The 25,643-nt window shown below is 34.7% G+C and overlaps 1 protein-coding gene and 1 non-coding gene across 9 annotated transcripts in view; both read left to right on the top strand.

The window, feature by feature from the left end:
• The first annotated feature begins 9,384 nt into the window (after positions 1 to 9,384).
• On the top strand, positions 9,385 to 9,492 carry LOC118969104 (U6 spliceosomal RNA). Its single transcript, XR_005057002.2, has one exon. It is a non-coding gene; the product is annotated as a U6 spliceosomal RNA (small nuclear RNA).
• A 10,031-nt stretch (positions 9,493 to 19,523) lies between these two features.
• CDH19 (cadherin 19) overlaps positions 19,524 to 25,643 on the top strand; it is a 72,855-nt gene continuing 66,735 nt past the window's right edge. For all 8 annotated transcript variants that reach the window (XM_073213197.1, XM_073213195.1, XM_073213194.1 and 5 more), the window contains exon 1: positions 19,524 to 19,678. The gene's annotated coding sequence lies outside the window, so the exon portion shown is untranslated. The remainder of the gene's footprint in view (positions 19,679 to 25,643) is intronic.

The raw sequence follows: 25,643 nt of genomic DNA, 5'->3' as shown, positions 1-25,643 counted from the left end.
TATTCATTTTTTTATACAGATTTCTTTTTTTGGTATCATTAATATACAATTACATGAGCAACATTGGGGTTACTAGATTCCCCCCATTATCAGGTCCCCACCACATACCCCATTACAGTCCACACAATGGAATATTATTCAGCCACAAGAAGAAAACAAATCCTACCGTTTATAGCAACATGGATGGAGCTAGAGGGTATTATGCTCAGTAAAATAAGCCAAGCGGAGAAAGACAAGCATTGTATTCATTTTAATATGAAGTGCAAGTTAAGTTGGTAGAAGTACCATTGAATAGCGAGTGCTTCTGCAAATACTTGCTTTCAAACAGAATTACAATAAATATCCAATTGCAGCATAGGAAAAAACTTGGAAATAAAAGACTGAGATCAGGGTAGAAGCAACATAGGATACCCTATTTAGGAAAATTGAAGTGTTCATTTTCCTAAGGTTCAAGAAAAATTCCAAGATTTTTAGATTCTTTGTTTTTATTCCAAATTCTAATTTAATTCCAAAATGTCAAGTCCATAGTAAAATTTCCGTTTAAGTAAAGCATGTTTATAACTTATGCATCTTTTATTTTAATCTTAAAGCAGGCTTAAGAGGAAATAGCCTTTATTGCCTAATTTCTGTCATGCTTCAGCAGAAAAAGAGTGTCAACTTGGTTGATACATTAGAGTTTTGGATGGGAAGTGGTGCTCAGTAGTAGCAGACAGCAAGGACAATAATGGGAAGTCCCACTCCTGGTGGAACTTTCAGGTGAAGACGAATAATGATGAGAATGTGTTCCAATTACCCTTTTTCTAGCCCATGCCGCTTATATGAAAAGTCAAATGGCACTCAAGTACATGACTTGATTTTACAAATACTACCAAAAGTAATACTTGACATTTAATTTTTCATTTATGAGCCTATACATTTTTGTTAGGGAAAAAAAAAGATCGTTCTATACACTCTAAGTGTGGTCATTGTGGTGCCCATGAAAATCCCCCATATGATCTCCTGCTACGGGGAGCATAGTTAGTTGACTAACAGTCCCCACTTGATACCCTGAAGACCACCAGGCTGCTCCCAGCGAGTGACTGACAGTGACAGAACCAGGAGTACAATTTCTGTAGGACTATTTACAGGCTGTTACAAGTCAAAGATCTCCCATGAGCTCAGCCAACTTCACCAGAATGGTGCTGCAGTCATAAATCTCTCCTATTAGGGTGAAGAGGATAAAGAGGCACAAAAATAACAGTCGTAATGTAAATTGGTCACTGGGATGGTAGCACAGCACAGAGAATACAGTCAGTGGCTCTGTAACATCTTCCTATGTTGACAGATAGTAACTGCACCAGTGCGGGTGAGGATTTAATAATATGGGTAACTGTTGAACCACTGTGTTGCGTAATTGAAATCAATGTAAGATTGTATATCAACTATCCTCCAATTAAAATATATATATATATATATATATATATATATATATATATATATATATATATACACACACACACACAGAGAGAGAGAGAGAGAGAGAGAGAGAGAGAAAGGCATATATAAATTAGCTCAAAATTAAAAAAAAAAGTCTTTGTCTTTAGTTCTGTTACTGGAGGCACAGTTTCTAGGGTAGGAGTAGTATTATCCATGTATTCTGCACCTCTTCTCACTGAAGGACATTTATAAAAAATGAAGTTTTAAAACAAATTAGTTTGAATCAATTTGCACCATCAATCTTTCATAGTGTTGGAAGGCAAAGTACTTGCTTTTAGCAGAGAAAAAAGTGATGCTTTGTAAACATGAGCAAGCTACATATGACTTTATATTATACTGTTGAATGTCTGTGGCAGTTCTATTTTACAGATAAAAACAGTGTGTTGTTGCCCTTAATTATGTATCTTAAATGTGGAACAGCCACAGTTGAAATCTAGTCATAACTTTTCCAATGTTTTTCTTCTCTATCACACGACATTTCAGAAATTGGTTAACCTAACATTAGTCAGTTCTTTAGCTGTAGTTCTGCATGCTGACTTAGTCTTTAAATAGACAAAAAGCTGCTTTCATGATCTCAGTCATCAAAAAAGGCATGAAAACATTCTTGAGGTCTTTGAGCTACTTGCTTGGCAGTAGGCTATTTGTGAAAACTATTACTGAAACTTTTCCTTCATAAGTATGGCAGTGATAAATGGCTTGCTTTTTTTTAATGAAGAAAATATCCTAAAGAGAAATATTAAAAAGAGAAAATCATGGGAGCTCATAATGAGTTTCCTTGAACCAGTTTAGTATGTTCACAGGCTTTCACAGAATTACCAAAAATGATTTCCATGAAATAGTTGTTGCAGGAAGCCCTGATTTGTCATGTATTTGTCAGTGCCCCGAGGACAAAGTTCCTGTGTTATCTTGGGAAGTCTCCTTCAAAGGTTCACATTTATTATGTGAAAGTTCTGAGTTTTAACTTCTGGAACTAAACTTAAATATTTAAACTGAAATAACCTTTGTTGCACTTAGCAACATTTTCTTCTAGATCCTAATCTATATCCCACTCCATATATTTTTTTTCTTAAGGTTAATTTGGGAAACACTAGGAAAATCTTAAATTAAAGACTACTCTTAGAGTACATCTTGCTCAAAAAACACTCTCAGTTGTTTTTTGTGGCAGACCTTTAGCAGTGACTCCTTCAAGTCTGACTACTGACTCCCACTAGCTGTGCTGATGTATAACTTGGTCATATGATAAGAACCCAAAAAGACAAAGGACAAAGTACCTTCTGGAAGTGAAATACTTTACATTAAATATACAGTCAGTAAATATTTAGAGTAAAAATAATATATAGGGTCACTGACATACAAGGTTAACTAACGGTCTAATAATATACAGAAATGGGATACATTTAAAATGAATTAAATGCATTTCTTCTCAGGTTTATCATAGATGCTTTAACAGCAATGTGACAATAATACACCAATAAGTGTCATAAGTGCAGCTGATTCCATGTGTTAAATTTAAAGTTTTATGTCATTAGTTGGTATATTAAGGGACACAGGATTCCAAGACTGTTACTTAGTTTTTTTTTTATTGCACAATTCATTACCCTATAAACTGGTGGCTCAAAATAAAACATTTCTGTGGGTCAGGAATCCAAGCATGATTTAGCTGAGTTCCCTGCTTTAAGATCTTTTAAAGGCTCTGTAGTTGAGGAGTTCACTGGATCTGTGAGCTCACCTGAAGGCTAGACTAGGTAAGAGGTCCCTTCCAAGAGGACCTAGTCCTTGAATTGGTTGGTAGGATTCTAGTCCTTGAAGACTGCAGGACTGAGGGCTTCAGGTTTCCTTGTCAATTGTACAAAGGTTTCTCTCAAATCTGCCCACATGAATCTGGTAGCATGTTTCGTCTCAGCAAGCACACAAGAAGAGCCAGAGAGAGTACAAGTGAAAAAATGAGCGCTAGCAGGAAGAAAATCAGTCTTCTGAAAGTGGTATTCAATTGCTTTTATCTTATCCTGTTCTGGTCATGGTGTCCAGCCCATACCCAATGGGAGGGGAGTACAAACAAGTGTGAATACTGAAGTGTGTGGCTCATTTGAAAGCTGTTTGCACCAGTTGCCACCAAGGCACAGTTATATACTCAGCGGAGTTCACTGTGTTAGGTGTTGTACTGGATTCCAGACCCACCCAAAATGTAGGATCTAGTTACATACATATTAAAAGATAAGCTGTAATGAAGTATATCTAGTGATAATGTCAGAGTGATACAAATAATAATTCCATTACTTCCAAAATGCTTCTATTGGAAAAACAAATGAGAGGGGCCAGGTGCAGTGATTACAATGAAAATATGATGCTGCTTTTTAGCTAGGGAGTATAAGAATATAATTTACCAAGGAAGTAGAAGTCCCACGTGAAGCCAACATCCTAAGTTGCAGTACTGGGGAGCCAGAAATGGAGGATGCTCCAACCAGTCCAGATGTGGGGGTCAATCTAAATGAAAGAGAATGCCTGCTGGTCAAATGTTATTCTAGACAAGTTCTCCAGCACCAACCTGCCTAACTAAAAAACATACTTCCTTATCTAAACCTTTTTGTAGTTTAAAGTTTCCACAAACTCTGAAACCAGTTCAGAACCAATGAGCAGTTCAGTCTGGTAGAGCCCCTAAAGTGTTGCAGGTAATGAAAGAAATATTTGTAGGCTCCGATTTTCCTGCCTACATGCATTCTCAGTTTAGAAGTATCCATGTATGTGTTTGTGGCAGTATGAAATTTTTGCCTCTGTATTGCCATCTTCAGCACAGAATGAATTGATTTTTGTGCAATGTATGAACTGTAGATTCTGCTGCCAGGACAGATCCTACAGTTCTTTTGAGATCTGGGGCGAGTTTTCGGTTGGAGCTGTAAGAATACTGAAATTAGAAGACTTAGCAAGGTCAAATCTTCCCAGTAGAGGATGTCATAGAAGCATGATTTATTGTAAAAATTTTCCAGGTTTCAAAAGTAGTTTTGACTACCTGTTTCAAGTAGAACTCATTGCCTTTCCTATAGCATGGCCTGTCCAGGAGCTTGGTGCAGGTGTACATGGGACCAGTGTAGAATTTGTGAATAAAGGCAAATTATTTACCATGGGCAGTTTACCTGAGCCAGAGCAATTTATCTATCACAACGTTCCCCTTTTCCTAAAATTTTTATTACTGACTTTAAGTATGATGTAAGAAGAGCTATGAATATTTAATGAAATGATTCATTGGTTATAAAGGACTTAATGTGGAGTCAGGCATATATTAAGTGTTTGATAGGTCATTTATAATTAGCATTGTTTTTGTCATTTCTGTTAAACCTTTTGAATGTGCACATGACAGCAGGATTTTCTCCCACTTTACATTCTTTGTAAACACTGTGATGTTGTAGGACTTTAACACTCCTCCAATCAAGACTGAACAAGTCAATGTTCCATGTCTTTGAGCAAGTTTTTGCCTTAGCAGAAGTTATGCTATGAACCGATGCCAGTTCATAAAAAAGTGGTAGAGCTTCTGCCTTGTTCTTTTTGAATGCTTGTTCTTGGGACTCACTGTCGTGCTGTGAGCTAGCCCAAGCTGCAGCATACAGAAAAACACAAGGAGAGGCCATGTGTAAGTGTTACAGCCAACAGTCCACATGTTTTGACATGAGAGCCAGCCCCAGGAATCAGATATGTGAGTGAGTTAGGATTGGAGTAATTCCAGCCTTCAGCTCTCCAGTAATTCCCAGCCTTCCCCATCATGCCCATTCTGAATTCCTGATCCAAATTATCTGTAAACATAATTTTAAAAAGTTATTTTCAAACAACCTTTTAATCAATGGAAAATAAATTCATGACTTGAATGTGAGACCTGAAATCACACAATTCCTAGAAGAAAACATGGACGGTAAGCTCCTTGACATGTGTCTTGGCTATGATTTTTTTTTGTATTTTACAACAACAAAAAAAAAAAGGCAAAAATAAGTAAATGGGGCTATATAAAACTAAAACTAAAAAGCTTCTGCACAGCAAAGGAAACCATCAAAATTAAAAGACAACCTACAGAATGGGAGAAAATATTTCTAAAACATATCTGATAAGCGGTTAATATTTGAAGTACATAAGAATTCGTACAACTCAATAGCAAACAATAAAGTAAAATAAGGAGGATTGAAGAATGTGCAAAGAACTGAATAGACATTTTTTCAAAAGAAAACTTACAAATTACCAAAAGATACATGAAAAGATACTCAACATAATTAATCATCAGGGAACTGTTAATCCAAACCACAAGGAGGGATTACCTCCCTTGTTAGAATGGCTGTTATCAGAAGGACGGGAGGCAAGAAGCTGGCGAGGATGTGGAGGACAGGGAGCCCCTGTGAGCTCTCGGTGGGAATGCGCAGTGGCACAGCCACTACGGAAAACAGTACGGAGGGTCCTCAGAAAAGTGAAAGGAGAAATGCCATATGACCCAGCAATTCCAGTTCTGGATATATATACAAGAAATCAAAGTCATTATCCCTAAGAGATAGCTGCACCCCCATGTTCACTGCAGCATTATTTACAATAGCCATGATATGGAAACAACATAAATGTCCACTGATGGGTAAATGGATAAACAAAATATTATATATAAAAAAATTGTGTGTGTGTGTGTGTGTGTGTGTGTGTGTGTGTGTGAATAGATAAATAGGTAGATGGATACATCCCGTTTCCTCATCTATAAATTCGTCCATGAAAAAGAAGGAAATCCTATCATTGGAGACAACATGATAGACCGTGAGGGCTTTAGGATAAGTGAAGTCAGACAGAGAAAGACAAATACTGTATGATCTCACTTAAATGTGGAGTCTGGAAAAAAATATAAATTCATAGATACAGTTAATAGATTGGTGTTTGCCAGAGGCAGCAGGTAGGAGTGGGTAAAATGGATGAAGGTAGTCAAAAGATACAAAATTATAGTTATAAGATAAAAAAGTTCTGGTGCTCTGGGGATGTAATGTACAAAATGGTCACTACAGTTAACAATGCTGTATTGCATATTTGAAGGTTGGTAAGGGAGTAGATCTTAAAATTTCTCATCACAAGAAAAAAAATTGAAATTATTTAAGGAAATAAATGTTAACTAAATTTATTGTGGCCATTATTTCACAATATATACATATGTATCAATCATTATGTTGTACTTCTTAAACTAATATAGTGTTATGTGTCAATTATATATCAATAAAACTGGAAGAACATTTCAAAAAATCCTCTTCCCTCTAAGCTATTCATCAGGGCTACGCTGTTCTGTTGACAAATTAGGAATCCTGTTGGGTTTCCCAGATTTCTATTGCCCATTGGCTGTTGGAAAGAACAACCAGGTCATACTTTCATAGTTTTAATGAAGCCAGGTCTGCCCCGCCCTCTTCTCCCTCCCACCCCTCTTGTGGTATCTTTAACACGGCTACACAGCTAGGCGACGGTGGAAGGACCCTGCGTAGAATCTAAGTATAAACTTTCTGGACAGAGACCAAGAAAGCATCCAGAGTGTCATGTGAGACACAACAGCAAAATGGCAAAGAGAGAAGAGCACAGTGGAGACATGGGTCTCCATTCCTCGCCCAGACGCTGATCTGCTGTGGAACATCAGAGACGTCATTTAACCTAGCCGGGCCTCCGTTTCCTCGTCTGTAAGTAACAGTGGAGATCAAATCATAACAGCCGAGGGATATCAACACACAATGAAGGTTTGCAAGCATTATTTTAGTGTGAAATGTTTTATCATCAAATAAGGATACAGATTACTTATCATCATCCCTACAGCCTTGCAAAAGCTGGCCCCTGAATTTCAAAACTCACCTGGAGCCACTCTCGAGCTACTTCTGTATTAGTTCCTTGGACACACATGTTGTTTCCTGCCTCGGAACCTCTTTCCTCTACCAGGAATAGTTTTCCCTCCCAAAATTTACCATGTTTACATGCTTTCCCTTTAGGTCTCAGTTTAACTACTGCTTTCTAAGAGAAGCTCTTCTTATCCGTGAGAAGCTCTCCTTATCCGTCCTATGTGAAATGGACCTCCCCCATATGCTCACTCTCAATCTGACGTGACTTCTTCATAGCATTTATTTCCTACCATTCATTCTGCTCTTGTCTGTCCACCTCACAACCTCACAGGACCATGTGTCCCACACTCCTTATCCCCACTGCCCAGCACAGTGCATGTGGGCCACGACAGTGGTTCAATGAATATTAAAGAGCACAAGTAGCATAATGTAAGACCATGGACAGTTGAAAATAATACAAAAATCTGACCTGAGGGGAAGGCTAAGGAACTAAAGGTACAAAATACAGAACTTAATAAAATGCTCTAGAGCCATTTAAATTTTTCACTAAGAAGACTGTGTAATAGCAGAAATATTTAGGATATACTATTAGGTTAGAAAATTCTATTTAAACTTGGATTGCAATTTTAAATACAATGCCATATGGCTGGAAACCAGAATTAAACAAAAAAAAAAATTGGGAAGTTGCTGGAGTGGTGGGGACTCTAGGTGTTTTTGTCTTTTCCTCTTAAAAAAAAAGGTTGTTTTCTCTCACTGAGTTTGGAGTGTTTTCTATGCAGCAAAAAAAAAAAAAAGGAACTGTACAGTAATATTTCATTTATCCCCCTGCCTATGTTGAGTGAACCAGAAGAGATTAATAGAAACTGGTAGTTAAAAGAATTTTTTATCTCCTACTCTCCCCAGTGGGTGTTGTTTCCAGTGGTAATTAAAAATGGAGAAACAAAGATACTTTTGTACTTTGAGGGATTCACAAAAGCCTGTAAGACAATGTGAAAAGGGGAAGGCCTCCATCTGGGCAGTGCAGAGCCCCTTGGGGCATTACTTTGGGTCTGGAGTGACGAGTCACCAGATATGTTAACTTACCAGTTCACATAGCCTAACTGATTTCATGTAAAGTTTTAAATTGAAGTTATGGCACAGAAGCTGATATGTAGAAGGCTGTCAGGAATCAAATGCAACCATGAGGGAGAGCAATGTTTGCTCAAGGACAAAATATTGTCTTTCAGCATATTGTCTTAAAAATATTTAAGATGAGTAGAGTAACTTCAATTGTTTCTTGCACATAATGACCCTGTGAACTTGCTAGAGAAGAACCGAGGGTGGGTTTAGGCTGGACGCAGCCGGACTGCACAGCCCTCTAGTAGGGAGAGCGGCCATCCCTCTGTTAGGGAAAGAGCCCGCCTCCGTAGTGCACTGCGTATTAATAGGGAACTTCCATGTGACTGTGCAACATGGGAAGTTCAAGACTGAGGACGTGATCTTGTTAGAGATCTCCCGCTATAAGGAGCGGGTATCTGCCTTTCCTTTAGCGATATAATTCAGACCTGCTGAGTCAGAACTATGTTAAATGATAATTATGGGAAAGAAAATGAGCCTTTGTGGATATGTTCCTCTTCAACTCAGAAGCCCTGTTCCCACATACAGAGCTGATTTTTAAGAGAAGGCCCTACAATGTAATGGATGTCCTTCATCTCTCCATGGATGGTTTCTGCAAAACCATCTATTTTCTCTTCTTCTGCTACAAACTTACTAAGTTTAAGTTTTCCAGAAAGCAGAAGTACAAGGTGGCAGTCGGTGATTTCACACAGAGCAGTCAGTCACAAACTCTTCCATTGTACGAATACCTGCAGATGGCAAGTCATGACGAACCTCACCCTGCGTCCAGTCTGTTCTATTCTTTTACTAATGTCAGCTGGTTACCGCCCTCCTTTGGCTTCACAGTCCCTTCAGGCTGCCACCCTATTTCTCCATGATTTCCTCGGAAGACATATTTCTCTTTCCTATCCTTCTGCTCACTTCAGTCAGGCTGTCAGCACCACGATGCCATGGAAATACCTCTTGACAACATCAGAAATGCTTCTGAGTGCTTGCTTCGGCAGCACATATAGTAAAAACTGGAAGGATACAGAGAAGTTTAGCATGGCCCCTGCACAAGGATGGCATGCAAATTCATGACATGTTCCATATTTTTTAAGTAGTAGATATTTGAAATGCAAAAAAAAATGCTTTTGATGTATTTTATCTAATAACACTTGACACACGGTTTTGTTTTTCACTTGACACTCAAGATCTCAGTCTTTCTCAACTTCTTGAAATTCACATGACCTTAGTATTTTTTGCCACTTCTACAGAACTTCCCAAACTATGCTTTGAGAGCTCCAAATCTCCTGGTTCTCTTTTCCCTACATTAATTTTAAAGTGTATCTAAAACTAAAGAAATGGGTCAGGTCAGGATAGGTAGCAAGTGGGGTAGAAGGACCACATTACTGTAATCCTGGTTTATACAATATCCATAAGTTATGTTCTCTTTCTCCCCTTCTCCTTCTGTTCCATGTCAGATTGCTTCCTGGCACTGCAGTTAAGAGACAGATTTGAGTATTGAAATGCTGAAAGGTGTCTGGGGCTAACATATATACTCTGTACTTTCTTCATCAGAAAGATGCAGGGACATGCACACCTGGCCCTAATGGAAGATGCCAAATAGCTTATATTTTATTTTTTTTTCTTGAGTAGAAGACAATTCCAGCAAAAAAATAAATACCACCAATAGGTGGCTGATTTAAAACACCAAGCATTTGGAGTGACTCATGTAGTTCATATATAAGGAGGACATCATGAATATTGAGGTCTCTGGTATCTCAGATACACTTAGTGTATGATCATAGAATCTTACTCATCTTTTCATCTCTTTATACCTATGTTCAGCATACATTCATGCTGTACTTACTTTAGCCTACCAGGTTTAAAGTTATTACTATACCATATCTTACATCTTCTACAGATTATTCCAGTAACACAAAAGCTATATGCTTTACTTATTCTCCTCTATCCTTATTTTTTTGTCTTCTAAAGAACTGAATATTATCACATATTAAATCTAGTTTACATTTCTCAAATGCAAGCAAAATACAACTCTGATACAATGTTTCTTCTTTCTCCTTTCAACTCTTTTTCTATTTCTTTCATGAAACTTTCTAAGGTGGAAGCAATAAAAATTATTGTTTTGAAGTCCTGTTGCTGTATTTCAGGCTATGAGTTTGGCTAGATAAGCATACATGATGAGATTTTCAGGACTCTTCAGGGAAGTTAGCACTCTAGATAACACTGAATCATCCAGTCAACAAATACTGGCATAAGTCCTACAATCCAGATTTGGCTGAGACATTATGGAAGAGAAAAAGTGAATTAGATATATTCTCTCTATTCACGTTTGGCAGAAGTAATGTGGGCTGAGTTAACTGCTTCCTCTTCTTAAGAAAACAGGTAGGCTACATTTCCCAAACAGTCCTTCAGTTATACTGGGAACAAATAACAAGAGTACTGACCAATGAATTGTGAGTGAAAGTGATCGAAGCCACTTCCAGGCTTTAAACTTAAAAATATTCTGCAAAACCATCTATTTTCTCTTCTTCTGCTACAAACTTACTAAGTTTAAGTTTTCTAGAAAGCAGAAGTGCAAGACAGAAGCACCTGAATTCTTGAGATAATGCTTGGAGAGAGCTGCTTGGGGAGTTGTGTGAGAAGAAACAAGACCTCCTATGTTTAGAAAAGCCTTGTATTAAATACAGCTACCAGAAGGTATTCTAATGCAGTGAACATTGAGAGTGAAGAGATAGCTCTTCAACATGGGGATCAGATAAAGAGACATGGAGAAGATGGCCTTTATAAAGGAGTGTATTTGGCAGATGTGAACAACAGAATGGGAATAAAAAGCATTGCAGGCAAGTATTAGTATGAATAAAAACAGTGTGCTGGAAAACATGATACTTTTATTGAAGCTTCCAGAAGCCCAATAAGGCAATTTCAAGGGGGTATGTGTAGAAGTTTCAGATGTAGTATTGAATTCCACAGTATATTTTTATATGTACTTTAGGATTTTCTAAACATGAATGTGGTGGTACTGAGAATTTCTGAGCAAGGAAGTGAAGATACCAGAATTACAGTTAGTAAAAATAATACAATACCATAAGGATAAGATACATAATTTGTGGGCCAAGTGGAAAATAAAGATACGGGGCCTTTTACTCAAAGAGGATTGAGAATTCAGAGAGGCCTAGAAAAGAGCATTATAGCAAGTGTGGGGTCTTTCGAAGGAAATGCCCCAGAGACTACTACACAGATCACATGTTCATGAAGCCATGTCTGGATACCTTAGCCATGTCAGCTTTGGTCAGGAGGAGAAACATACATTTAGGTAGAGTTGTATCTAAAGGCACCATGTATACATAGAAACTTTCACAATTCTCAGAGAACAGTAATTTGTTAGTAAGAACTTATTTGATAAGCCACTAAGCATGGAAGTTGTGGCCACCAATATGAAAGCCATTCATTCTAACCATGAATGTTTCTACTGGTGCAAAGAAAAACCATTATTGATCCATACCTATATGTTCTCTGTACAGTGAAAATAAAATTCATGGCTTTACAATGGGGAAGGTAAGAAAAACCATATGCTGCAAGTATGAAATAGAACCTGTAATTTCAATGTGTTTGGATTTTTACATTGACTTACTTAGTTGATTTGCTGACTACTGAAATCCATTTCACTACTATTTCCCATGAGCCTCTCCTCTGTGTTCTAGTAAACTGGAAATTCTATAACATTTATCAACAGGTCAGAACTGGTGAGAGGATTTAGTTTTTCTCCTATGGGATGTCCCAAGCATAATCCTATAGGACCTTGGATGAAAGCTTCCATTATTATCCCAATGGGGATCCATCTGTGGGGTCAGTCATTTTAACAGACACAGTGTACCTCCATGAAGAAAATAAAGAATTAGATGTTAACATACATATCTGTAGAGTTTCTTTTGTGCTTTACAGGTGAATCTATAATTCACTTTTTGTTTCTTTCTATATTAGTCTTGCAAAATTATGTTAGGTGTGAATAATGCAAGAAGTTAAAAATGTAGTGAGGTAAAATAAGCATATAGTTTCTCCCTATGTCCTCAATAAATCATGAAAACAAATATAAGGTTGGTCACATAAACTGCCAAATGAACAAATCAGTGCAGAGGAAGTATGCTTTGGGCAGTGCAAAAGCATTATAAATATTAATATTTGCTACTGCTGTATTGAAAAGTCTTATGCTAGCATATGGTGCCTTCTTTTTACATTTTAATTCAAAACAGAATAGGCTTCTCTGGTTGTCAAGACATCTTTCATTTCTGTCTCAATCATTAATAAACTCTCATTTTTTTATCATGTCATGGTAGAATGCACATAAAAAAATACAGAAGCCCAAGGGCAGAATGATTTCCCTGTTTTCCCCCAATGCAAAACTTTATGACATGTAAAAATTAAAGTCCCCGAAGTCTTGCATTATATTAGAATAGATCCAGAGAAACAATAACTGTGACATCTTTTTCTAGTATCTTGCAACATTTTTTAATATGACTTAATAAAATTATCATAATAAACAAAATGGTGGCCTTTTAGGATTTTTATTCCTAAATAGAATACGGCTTACACACAGAAGCACTTTTAAGTGATACAGGTTTGTTTCTGTCCAGCAGCCTCTGATACAGGATGTTTATTTAATCAGGATTGGCAACATAGTATTTTGTTTTCATCGATGTTGAAGATTTGTTTGCTTCCTTTTTCTTAAGAGCAGTTTTAGGTCAGAGCAAAACTGGGAGGAAGAAACAGATATTTCCCATAAGCCGACTCCCCCCACACGTGCAGTCTCCTCCATTATCAACATTCCCTACCGGACATGCACATTTGTTATAATTGATGAACCTACACTGGCACACCATTATCACCCAACATCCGCTCACAATTTTAATTTGTTTGATCCAGTTTCATTTGCTTTTTGTTATATCACATATTATTTATTTATTGTAGTATCATATAGAGTATCTTCCCCGCCTTAATATTTTATTTGATTTCATCATGTGAATTTAAAGAAATTCTGGAACAGAGCATGAAAAGCACAATATGAAAATAACACTATATGGCATTAGCATAGAATGTCCATTCTTACAACTTATATTCCACTTGTACTGAGACTCTGGCCCAGTGCAATAAGGCATGAAAACAGAAGTATTCACAGATTTGAAAGGAAAAGGCAAAACTCTTTTAACTCACAAATTAATCATTTAATTAATTAAATTAATCCTAAAAAATCTACCAAAAAAGCTACTATGCCTAATAAGTGAATTTAGCAAGGTTCTAAGAGAAATATCAGAATTGCGTAATCATTATAGATAAATCTAAGAAAACACATACAAAACCAAATTACAAAACATTGCTGAGATAAAGAAGTCCAAGAAAAGGGGACTTATACCATGTTCCCAGACTGGAAGATTCAGTGATATGTGTATTTTCAGTTATTCCCATATTGATTATAGATTTAATGACATCCTTTCCCTAAAAGACAATTTTCTTCTCTCCCTCTCTCTTCTATTTGATTTTCTTCTCTCACCATACTCCAAATTTATTAGCCCCAATTGTCCTACTTCATTCCATTTATTTTGTCACTCTTCTCACAACCGGTCAGTCTAGAAATCTGTGGGAAAATATTCTTCATCCTCTTAGTTACCTACAATTAGCAAATCTTGAAGGGCTTAAATAATAATTGTCTTGACAAGGCACTTTCATCTCTTTTACCACTGTCTTTGCCCATGCCTTTATATTTTATCCATTTTGTGTAAAAATTACTACAATAGACTCATAGTTGGATATCCTGCCTTCACTCTTGAGCATTACTCCATTTTACTATTGCTAAAATTACTTTCCTAAAATTCAGGTCTAGTCAAATTATCCTTCCCCAAAAGACTAATGGATTCAGAACTAAATCAAACACGTATATATATTCTATACTACTTATATTTTCATACTTAACTCCTGACATTTCTCCACATTTACCTTTTTAAAATCCAAGAATGCCAATTTTTTTAGCATTTCATTCAGATGACATTCTTTGTCATGGTTTGCACAAATGGTTATGTTTTTTTATGTGAAAAGGCCCACTAGTTCGCCATGCTCAATATGAGCACCATCGCTTAGGGAAGCTTTCCAGATTGCCTTCACACTTCCATCTGCAAAACCTCGTGAGACTTGGCCACATCACCCTGTGCTCTTGTAGTGCCTGTGTCGTAGCACTTAATCAGAATACAAAAATGCAGGTCTCTTTAACTAAGAGGTGTTGTGATTCTTGCAGGGAAAGGCCATAGTAGGATTTTTTATTTGGTTATTTTTGTCTACATCTAGCATAGTAGATCATGCATGGTGACGCTCAATAAACATTCTTTGAATGAATGTATTTTGCATATTCAGTTGCATTCCTAAATATAAGACAGTATGATAGAGTGGGAACTGTATCATTTCTGGCATTGGATAGACAATTCTGGAAATCCAGCTGCAACAATCCTCACTTCATGACATTATCTGAGTTTTAGTTTCCTCATGCCTTAAATGATGAAAATGACATCAACCAACATGTCTCATGATGCCTAGTTCCTAACACCTAAAAGGTGGCAGAAATGTATGCAAGATTAAATAAAACTGAGTAATTTATACTGTTGTATAGCCATTCCATATGTACTATAAAATGGACTAACTGAAGCTTTCTATTTCTTCTGCAGAACAGGCCACTGTGAACCTGCCATAATACTCTCTAGTTCATGAGCATACTTTTGCTCTCAACCATGCAAACATGTCTCCAAAGGGTAAGCTATGTTTGTTTGAAAAACTATTTATGACAGGGCTTATTATTATTGAAAATATAGAGTTACAAAATTAACACATGAAAAATGTATGAAAAGTACAAGCCATTATTTTTCTATTGAACCTAAGATGGATTTTGTAAAAATGTTTATTAGAAGCAAGGTGTTAAAATGCTGTTGAAGGGTATGAATAAAAACATTTAGAATAGATACAAAAAAATCATTAAAAACAAATAGAGAAAATTTATGTCCACACAAAAAACTGTACGCAGATGTTTATTTCGTAATTGCTTGAACTTGGAAGCAACCAATATGTCCTTCCATAGGTGAATGAATAAATGAACTGTGGCAGATCCAGACAGTGGAATATTCTTTAGGAATGAAAAGAAATCAGCTGTCTGGCCATGAAAAGACGTAGGAGAATCTTAAATCCATATTACTATGTGAAAGAAGCCAGTTAAAAAGGCTGCATACTATATGATTTCAACTCTATGATATCCTGAGAAAGGCAAAACTAGGGACTAAAATGATCAGTGGGCTGCAAGGGGCTGAGGAGCAAGGAGGGACGAATAGGCAGAGCACAGAGGGTTTTCAGGGCATCAAAACTACTCTGTATGACACGCCAACAGTGGGTACCGGCCATTATACATTTCTTCGAACCCATAGACTGTACAACACCAAGAACAAACCTTAACATTAGCTGCGGGTTTGGAAGATCATGATGTGTCTGTGCAGGCCATTCTAGCAACGTCCCCCTCTGCTGGGAGACTGGGACACTAGGAGAGACCGTGCATTTGTGGGAGCAGGAAGGATATGAGAATTAGCTGTACTTGCTGCTCAATTTTGCTGTGAACCAAAAACAGCCTTAAAAAAGTGGTCTTAAAAAGATTTTGCACCTATATATCTCCATGTTATATTAAATTATTTCTGCATTTATAAGATACAAACTGGAAAATGTAGACAGTGAATGTGTTTTATGGAAAAATACACTGTAGAGACCCATTCTGAGGATAGTATCTCAAAGAAAATGCCTCAATACTGTACATCTAAAAATATATATTAAACTAATCTGCATGTGTATATTTAAAGTATGTAAGCTATCTTTACACTAATGTTTTATTCAACCGTATCAATTCACTGACCCTCTGATAGACAAAATAATGTAAACTAAGATTATTTCTGCTGTGTAGATTTTTGTATATTTATGTGTGTACATACATTTATCTATTGATCAAATAAATGTAATTTAACTTTTGGGTAAATTATGCTATAAATATTAACTAAAGGTCACTACATCACATGAATATAAGGCCGAAGTTGGTAAACTTTTCCTAGATAGTAAATATTTCCTTGGCTAGATAGTAAATATTTTAAGTTTTTTAGGTCAAGAGTCTCTATTGCAACTACTCAACTCCACCATTATAGCATGAAAGCAACCACAATTTTAGATATTATATAAAAAAATATATGAAAGTATCTATAAAATTATATATAAAATATATATAAAATTTAGATATTAATAAGAATGGCTGCATTTCAATTGAACTTTTTTAAATAAAAACAGAAAGCTGAGTGGATTTGATATGATGTGAGCTTTTTAGTTTGCAGACCTGATGTGAAGAAAGTTACTTCATTAGTATTAAAATGCTGCTCATTTCAATGACTAGTTTTCATTAATTTAGATACATATCATTTAAGCAGGATTTTTCTTTTCATAGATGTATGCTTTCATAAAATCTTTCATGAAATGCAGAAATGTTTTAAAGATATCATTATATTTCAGGGAACTTAAGTTATACAGAGGACATCTAGATGTATAGTACAGCTCAGTCTACAAACAAGTTATGTTCTAAAATCCTCCCAAATAATTGAAGGCACCAAGATAGTCTATATGGGGAAGTAGGTTTATCTTCGATGGATGGGTCAGAATCTGAATATTTGGCTTTTGTCTTCTGCCTGCTGTTAGAACTGAACTTCATTAGCTGCTCCAGTCTGCAGGTAGGAGACTTACATTCCTTAGTTACCTGGTTTAAAAAAGAAATCGATGGCTCTTCAGAGCACTGATGAATTATGGCATTTTAATTCAAATATTTATTTAGATTAGGTCAGTACAATTCTGGCTAAATGCTTCTGAAACTTCAAGCTCTACTCCTCAAGCCTGTTGGCAGATGATGTCTGTAGACATCTACATGTCTGTAGATTTTCTACATAAAAGCCAGATTGCATATGAAAGCTGATGATTGTTTTCCAAAATGTTTTTGTGTAGTTATGAAACAGCATTGTGTCTCAGTAACTGTCCACTGCCCCTTATGTTTATTCTATGGTACAGAGACCTCCAATAACCCTTTGTGTAATGAATGACTCTCATAAGGAGAACGGTGTACTTAATTCTGAGATTCTTCCGTACACAGTCAGTCATGTTCCACTCACTATTCAAAATTTCTTTTTCCTCACATTCCTAGAAAAGACTGAATGTACTTTTCTTCCTGATATGAGGAAAATGCATTAGAAATACTCTGTAAGCCTATTTGATGACTAGGCCCTTCAGTCCACCCAAGTCTCCATTCTTGGCTGGGCCGTTGTAGTGGAGACTTAATGGATTCCAGCCCGGCTGTAACTCAGTTGTCCTCCAAGGAAGACACACATTCCTCAAGTAATTTAAAGAACTTCCTGCCTATATATTGAAATCAAATTTAGTTGGGCACTTTGCATAGGTGGGTTATAACAGATCTTATATTTGTTAAAATCACAAGTTGCTGTTAAAGATTCTCTACATAAAATATACAGTTCCAAACTGTACATACTTTGGGAAATTTAATCCTGTCTCAGTGTAATTTCTACAGTCTGATTGTCCTTTTGGTGGCATTATAACAATCAGTTAGCAAATGCTGACCCCCACTTGCTCCCTTACACTATAAGATGAGCCCTCCAAACATGTTGAACATGCATTCTTAGGTTGGAAAGTATAATTGCCGTCCCAAGCGGAGCTGGATATTATATTAAGGCAGGAAACAGTATCCCATAAAATATGACATTCTTGTATACACTGGAACATGAGGACATCGTGCAGTGAAATAGCTCATTCATAGAAGGATAAATACTGCACGATGCCAGTTACATAAGGAGTCCAAATTAGTTAAGTTTATAGAAGCAGTGAGTGCAGTGGTGGCTGACAGGGCATGGGGTAGGGGAAATGGGGAGTTGTTCATAAAGTTTCAGTTAGGCATAATGAGGAAGTTCTGGAGATCTCCTGTACAGCATTGTGCTTATAGTTCACAGTACTGTATTATGCACCTTAAAATTTGTTAAGAGGTTACATCTCCTGTTAAGTGTTTACCTTGATTTAAAAAAAGTAGTTTATGAGGCGAAGCTTTTTTTCATTTGTTTTTCCCAGGTTACAGGGACATCTGACACTTATTTAGCAAACCGTAACTAATAAAATCTGTTTCTTATGAATTCAAAAATAAACTAAGCATAAATCAGACATCACAATGCATTTGGTTCTCACTCCATTGGTTGTAATCCCTTTCCTAATATCTTTCCCTTGTTATGACAAAAGGTGCATGCAGTCCCGATATCGCAGGACTCAAGTATTTACCTGAAATTTAAGGCTGTCTCCTCACATTAATTGCATATGTAAACCTTAAAAATATTAAGTTTTATAGAAATCAGTCATAGTATTAGACACTGTCATATTTTCTAAGCTTTCTCTGATTTGGTTAAGAAATGACTTTCAACTAAAAACAGCCTGAGTAAACAACAGAGAGCTTATTATGTATTTCAGAATAAATGATAATTATTTATAACCAAATCTAATAATAAATTCATTAAAATAAGTATATTTAGGTAATAAACCAAGGGAAAAGATTGTAACTTAGACATTGCCCTCTCTTTCTGTATTTTGCTAGATTCTTGAACAGAAAGACTGAATTAAGCACCAGCCAGAAGGCATTGGAATACAGTGGAAAAGATCTCTTTTTAGTAACTTTTGTGCCTGCTTTAAATTGATCATTGTTTCATCAGCTAATCCCCAAGCAGGAGGGCATGTCCTTTCCACTTGCAGAATTCTCTTACATAAATTGAATTCTCTCCTTATCACCTCAAGCCAATAAGCACTTTATTTTCTTTTTGCTTGTTGTTTAGGAAAAATGAAAAAAATATAATCAGCTTCATACTACTTACTGGAGCTGTCTGCATTTTAACCCCAGACCATGAATGGACATCAGAGTGCCCTTATGATATTCTGCACAAAAGGCTCAGTGTTCATGGCTCCACGCAGAGAACCCAAAATAGCATTCAATAAGCAGTGACATGCAAGTGTGGTACTAAAAGCACAAGCATCTGTAACTCCGAGCAATGTGGCACATGCGGGGTTTGATGAGAAGCCTGAGAAGTCAAGTGAGAATCATCTCCCTTACTATTCCTTACATTTAACATGAATTTTGAATTTCAATTTCCACAGAACTCCTAGAACTTGAAGATACACAGGTAAGAATGTGATAATCAGGTACATATTGGATTATATACATTATCTCTTAATGAATAGGGCCAAAAAGTAGTTGAAAGCTTTTTGCTAGAGCATGCTTCTTAAAGAAAAAAATTCTAAAAATTTTAAAACTATGACCATGTATGTTGGATTTTCTCTAAAACAAATTATTGTGAGAACAATTTGCCACGTCTGCAATTCAGATTGAGAAAAGTAAAAGTTACTCATATATAGGGCATTTAAAATGGTGCTTATTGGTAGGAATGTATCAGTGCTCCATTTTCCTTTCTCTAGGATTTTTTATAATTTATCATATATTTATTTACCTCTCTACTGTTAGATGCTATGAACAATAAAGTTGTCAACCATAAAGATGTGAGAAAAATATTTATTGAATAAATATTTTAATATAATAAATTTTGTCTTAGTAAGCAGTATTCAGTCTGCAATTTTCTGCAGACAAATAAAACAAAATGTTTCTTTGAAGGACAATCTGTTATGTTTGATAACATATAATTATTTTATTTCCTTCCTCCTTGTGAGATTTTGGCTATCCAACTTTCTATTGACATACGAATTCTTAAAGCAAAAGAATTTACCTACTTAAGAATGTTATAATACTAATGAAAGTAAGCTATTGAGCATATTATGAATGCAAACATGAATTTGAACATGTGCACATATTAATTTGCAATATATTATTTACATTGCATGTGGTAAAAAGGTTAAATATGAAAGACACAAATTATAAGTTAAGAAAATGCAAAATTTGAAATACATTTAATAGTTCTTCAATTCTAATTTGTTACAAGTAATTTTAGTTAGAAATTTTAAACAAAAATGTCAATGTAAGCTTGCCAAAATTACTAAATTACTTATTTAGTAAATCTGTAACTACATATTTAAAAAAATGAAGAAGTTAGCATCAAAAGGATCTAGATAGAATGACAGATGTTTTCTTTAGCTTATATAATTTATACTTTATAAATTGATTTTTTGAATAAATATATCTGTAGATAAGACATATAAAATATTTGCAAATTTAGCAATATATATTTATATTTTGGATGTATTTGCAATATTAAGTATTATAATGAAATAATATACATTTATATAATATTCTTTATTCCAAATTTTAAATACTCTACATGTTTAAGTATCATAGGTATGCAAATAGGCACTTACAATTTTTAACTTGAAAATACTTAAATTTCTATATCATGTGAACATTTGTTTGCCAGATGTCATAACCAGTAAAAGTATTTGCAAATGTAATTAGCATTACAAAATTAAAAGTCTAGAATTATTCAATTTTTAAAAACTAGCTGCTTTTGAAATCTAGAAATCATCTGATCCTTAAACTTCATATGTAAACACATTCTACTATATGAAGGCTTTTTAACAATGACTGAAATGTATCAGATCATTAAGTAATTTATATCTGCATTTTACAGTCTCAATTTTAGTAAGTTCTTTATCTGTGACCAAATAAAATATTTATACTTTTATGCTTAGACACACACACATGCACACACTCTTTCACACAATTTGTAGAAGTCTTAAAGCACATGTTATCTACTTATATTTTTTGTTTTGTTATGTTTTCCCTTTTGGAGTCTTTCCAGAGTACTTATCCCCAGAAACTGTTGGGGTTTTTTTGTTTTTTGGGTTTTTTTATTTCAATTAAATTATCATAAATTGAAAAGGCTTTAAAATGATGTGCACAAATGCCTGCCAGCCATTCTTAAGAAACCTGGCCCATCTTTCAGGAATTTGTCATAATAGAGCTACATATAATTTGATAAATGATAATCTATAAATAGATATTGAATTTTTTGTCCCTCATGCTCTTAACACCACCACCTGTAAATACTATGTTATATTTAAAGTTTTATAGAATACGATTTCCCATGTTGAGTAGTAAGACAATAGAAATAAATGTGTTACACAGTTTAAAAGGACGTGTTGACTTTTCCATATACCTTTCTTTATTGGGGTTTATTGCTACTGTTTTAAAATAAAGCTTGAGAATCATGCTGATGAACATGAGAAAGTGGGACTTTTCTACTCTGTTGTCACAACAATTTCCTTTAATGTACATGATTTTCCAATACATGTATCTTTGCTTTAGCATAACAGATTGAGGATGAAACATAAACAAATACGGAATTCAATAACTCCAAGTGAATCCTTTCTTTTAGCAATGCTGCTCGTAGCTGATAGATTTGAGAAATGAGTTATTCTTGTCAAATGACTGGAAAAATATTTGACACTTTAAAAAAAGAGTACCATGAGATAGTTTGTTACCAACTCTACTCACTACTCAGCTGAGAGAATCCTGGCTCTAAAAACCTGCCTTTCACAATTTTACAATGTCTTTTTGAAGTGATGCGCGCCCTCTTGATGGTTCTGATGTCATCCAGTAAGAGTTTTTGTGTCTCACTTCAAAAACTGCTCTAGAGTTAGCAAAGCAGATATGTTTTTGTCAGAAATTTGTCTCATTAATCATCAGTAAAAGACATTCAGAATCATCAATGAATGTGAATTAAAACAAAACATATAATTTTCAGAGACTCTGCTTTGGCATACCAAGACAAATGTGAAATGTTATTATAGAACAGTGACTAATCAACATACAGGATCAGTACATCTACATTTTATCTGTTCCTTCATTCTAAGAACTTGTGTGATAAATGAGCTTTGTAAATCCGCAGAATAGCATTTTAAAGCGGGAATAATTTAGGCACATCAGTTAAGGCTTAAAATAACCTAGGTAATTTTCTCTAAGAACAAAATTTAGAAATGTCATTCTCGTGGAAATGAGCAAATTATACATATATCATTAGGAAAGGAAAATGCCACCATTTTTCTGCCCATAAGTTGGATTATAGCTAAATTATTTCAGAGAGTTTGCCATATTTTTATTCTTAAAAATCTCTAGTGGAAAATCTATTACTTCCTTTGATTTCAAGACAATACTGCCAAATTCAGAGTCAAACATATAACTAGAATGCTGAAAATAAAGAGAAAAAGGATATAGATGCATCTTTTGCTTGAATTTTTAATGGTATCCTTGTTTATCATCAAGCACATACTTCCTGATAGCGATTGAAATTGCTCATGGGCCAGGAAAGCGGAAAAACATGATCCTCTCCCCATAGTGTTAGATGAAAAATAAAAGGGCCATAACATCACTTCTCAGTTGGCTATAAATCCCCTCCTTTTAAATAAGATTTTTGTCTTTTGGGTATTTGAGACATTGGTTTCTCTTTAGTTATTTATTTCCTCTCTGTTATCCAATGTCAATAGAATATGCCAATTCTATAGGCCTACCAGGATTTGACTCCACATTTATTGGCTAATAATAAATGAGTACATACATGAGCACACACACACACATACACATATGTTTCTATATTTATAGACTAATTTTTAATTTGTATATACATAAATATACTGTTTAATAATTTTAAGACTACATATACATATACAGTGATAAAGGCATTCCATTTTATAGAGTGTGATTTAACAGTGACTTATGACATTAAATTTTAACTATTTTAAAGATAGGAAGCAATGTCATTGTGTATGCACATACATATATATATGAAATATTAGACTAGTGTTTAAAATACACTGGTATTAAGTATATTTTATTACATATATATTATAAATTTTTTATTATAATGATACTAAGTTTCTCTTTTGTAGGGAAAATAGAAACAAGAAATACACATTTAAGGCTGCCTGTATATGAGTTAAATATTAAAAATCTTAGTAAGATATTAACTACTCTCTACATATTATGAAACAAAGTGATGTTAGTATTGCCAGATTAAAAAAAACTTCAAGCTGAGGAATTATTTTATAGAGAATCATCACCACTTCCCACAGGATACTTTCACACTCCCTGCTCATTAACAAGTTAGAGTGGCTCAATAGGAAAAAAAAGACATTTATTCACTCAATACTTCATTCAGTCGTCATCCAGATTATAAGAGATGCTTCTGTATTTAAGCACTAAAAGAACATATGACTATCCTCTCTGGCATCAATTATGAAAGAATCAAAAAATTAAAATACCTACCTTACTTTTTTGATCCATTTTGTGTCTCAGATTAACAATATTCCTGATGGTTTTACTTCCTCGAATCTATATGTCTTTAAGCCATGGCATCTTTTGGAGGTACCCTTTTACTGTTTTCTAGATTTTATAAATCTCTGGTTTAGTTTTTCTTATAAACATTTTATTTGGAATTAAAGTGATTTACCTAATTTTCTTATTTTGGTAATTATAGGGCAAAAATTTACTGTTTATACTCTATAAGCATGTCATTCATGTTAAAGGGATTAAAAGCTTCTCTTATGAGATGTTTCCAATAATTTACCTAAAGTACACTACGCAGTCATTCTTTATACATAGCTAATACAGATAACCATAAAATGATATCCCCAAAATGTGAAATCATTGTATTGAACACTCTGCCTAAGGAGCACATCTGGTTTCAAATTTTATCTTCAAAATATTTTTTCATGATGACATACTGAATAAATTCAACAAAATAAACATTAAAAAGGAGCATATTCATTTTTTAAATTTTAATTTAGTATTCAGAAAAAACCAAAACAAATGATGCAGATACCTTGCTTTACCTGCTTTATGTAAAGAGACTAAGGAAAGATTTTTATATTATCTAGTTTAAAACTAAAACAATGCTTATCTTGAAGTGTTTATTCAAAAATATTTTGTGCCAAAGTAATGATATATTCTCACTTTTTAATACATATCCTTTGAAATATATGTTTCATATTAGGATCCAAAATTTGTGTTGTTTACTTCAAAATATTTGTGAGTAAATACTGTGATAGTAAACTCTATGAATCCCCTTTTTTTAGTTTTGAAATTAATTTGTCATCTTAACACATGGAATATTCTGAAAGATTATTAATTTGAATTTCCTAAATTTACTTTTTAATTCTCAAGCCATAGGTAATGATGGTTATTAAATTATTATTACTTTTATATTATTATTTGTAGTAATAAAAAGAATCTATTGAGTGGTTACTTTGGTGCTTGGTTTATGAATTTCTTTGCAGCAACATTTTTGCTTATTATTGCTCATTTAATTGTCCTGCAAATGAGCTCTCAAACACTTTATTTTTCTTCTTTAAAAATTCCTCATTAATTTTAATACCCCAAGTACAGAAATCTCCCATCTCTTCTTTCCCCCTGTTGGCCACTACTTTGAATGACTCATCTGCTCTTGGAATTCAGTTATCGACTCCAGCCTCTCTTCAATCCACTCTTCTCTAATTCCTGAGAATCATTCTTAAAACTTCTTTTCAGCTATTCACCAAAATATACCAGTTTTGATTTTTGTTCTTATTTGTATTGATGGATGGTGTAAGAAACCAAATCTTGGTACTTGCACATTTGTGTTGCTAATAGGTAAATGATTGCTGATGTTGTGTTGACATATGTTTAGTGACAAAAAAGATATCAATTTTTTTTCATTTGCTAACACTGATTTTGCTAATTAAATACAACTCCTTATAGAAAACTCTGCTTTCCTGATTGCCTGAGGCTTGTAACTACTAAATCTTTTTACTACGCAGCTATCCAACTATCATTGTCATTATCCTCTCCAGCCTCTTTAAACTTTTATTTGAGTGTATGTGTCAAAAATTGCTCAATTAAGTTCAACTATTAGGTTTCTATTTTTTTACACAATAAATTATGCATTGGTAAATCCATTTGTACCAGAATTTTCTAAATATCAATTTATTTCTTTAGGATAAAATTTCATGTATAAGTTTAGTAGATAAAATGATATGAATTCTTTAATGCCCCTGAATCCTATTTTCTGACTTCAAAATATCACTCCAATTTACTTTGCTGGTATGAGAAACAGTTCATGTCAAAAAGTTATGGATTAAGAACTTAGAGGTTATAGGAGGTCAGTATAT

The sequence above is a fragment of the Manis javanica genome, chromosome 9 (assembly GCF_040802235.1).
Source record: "Manis javanica isolate MJ-LG chromosome 9, MJ_LKY, whole genome shotgun sequence".
NCBI lineage: Eukaryota > Metazoa > Chordata > Mammalia > Pholidota > Manidae > Manis > Manis javanica.
This window is presented reverse-complemented; position numbering and strand designations above follow the sequence as displayed.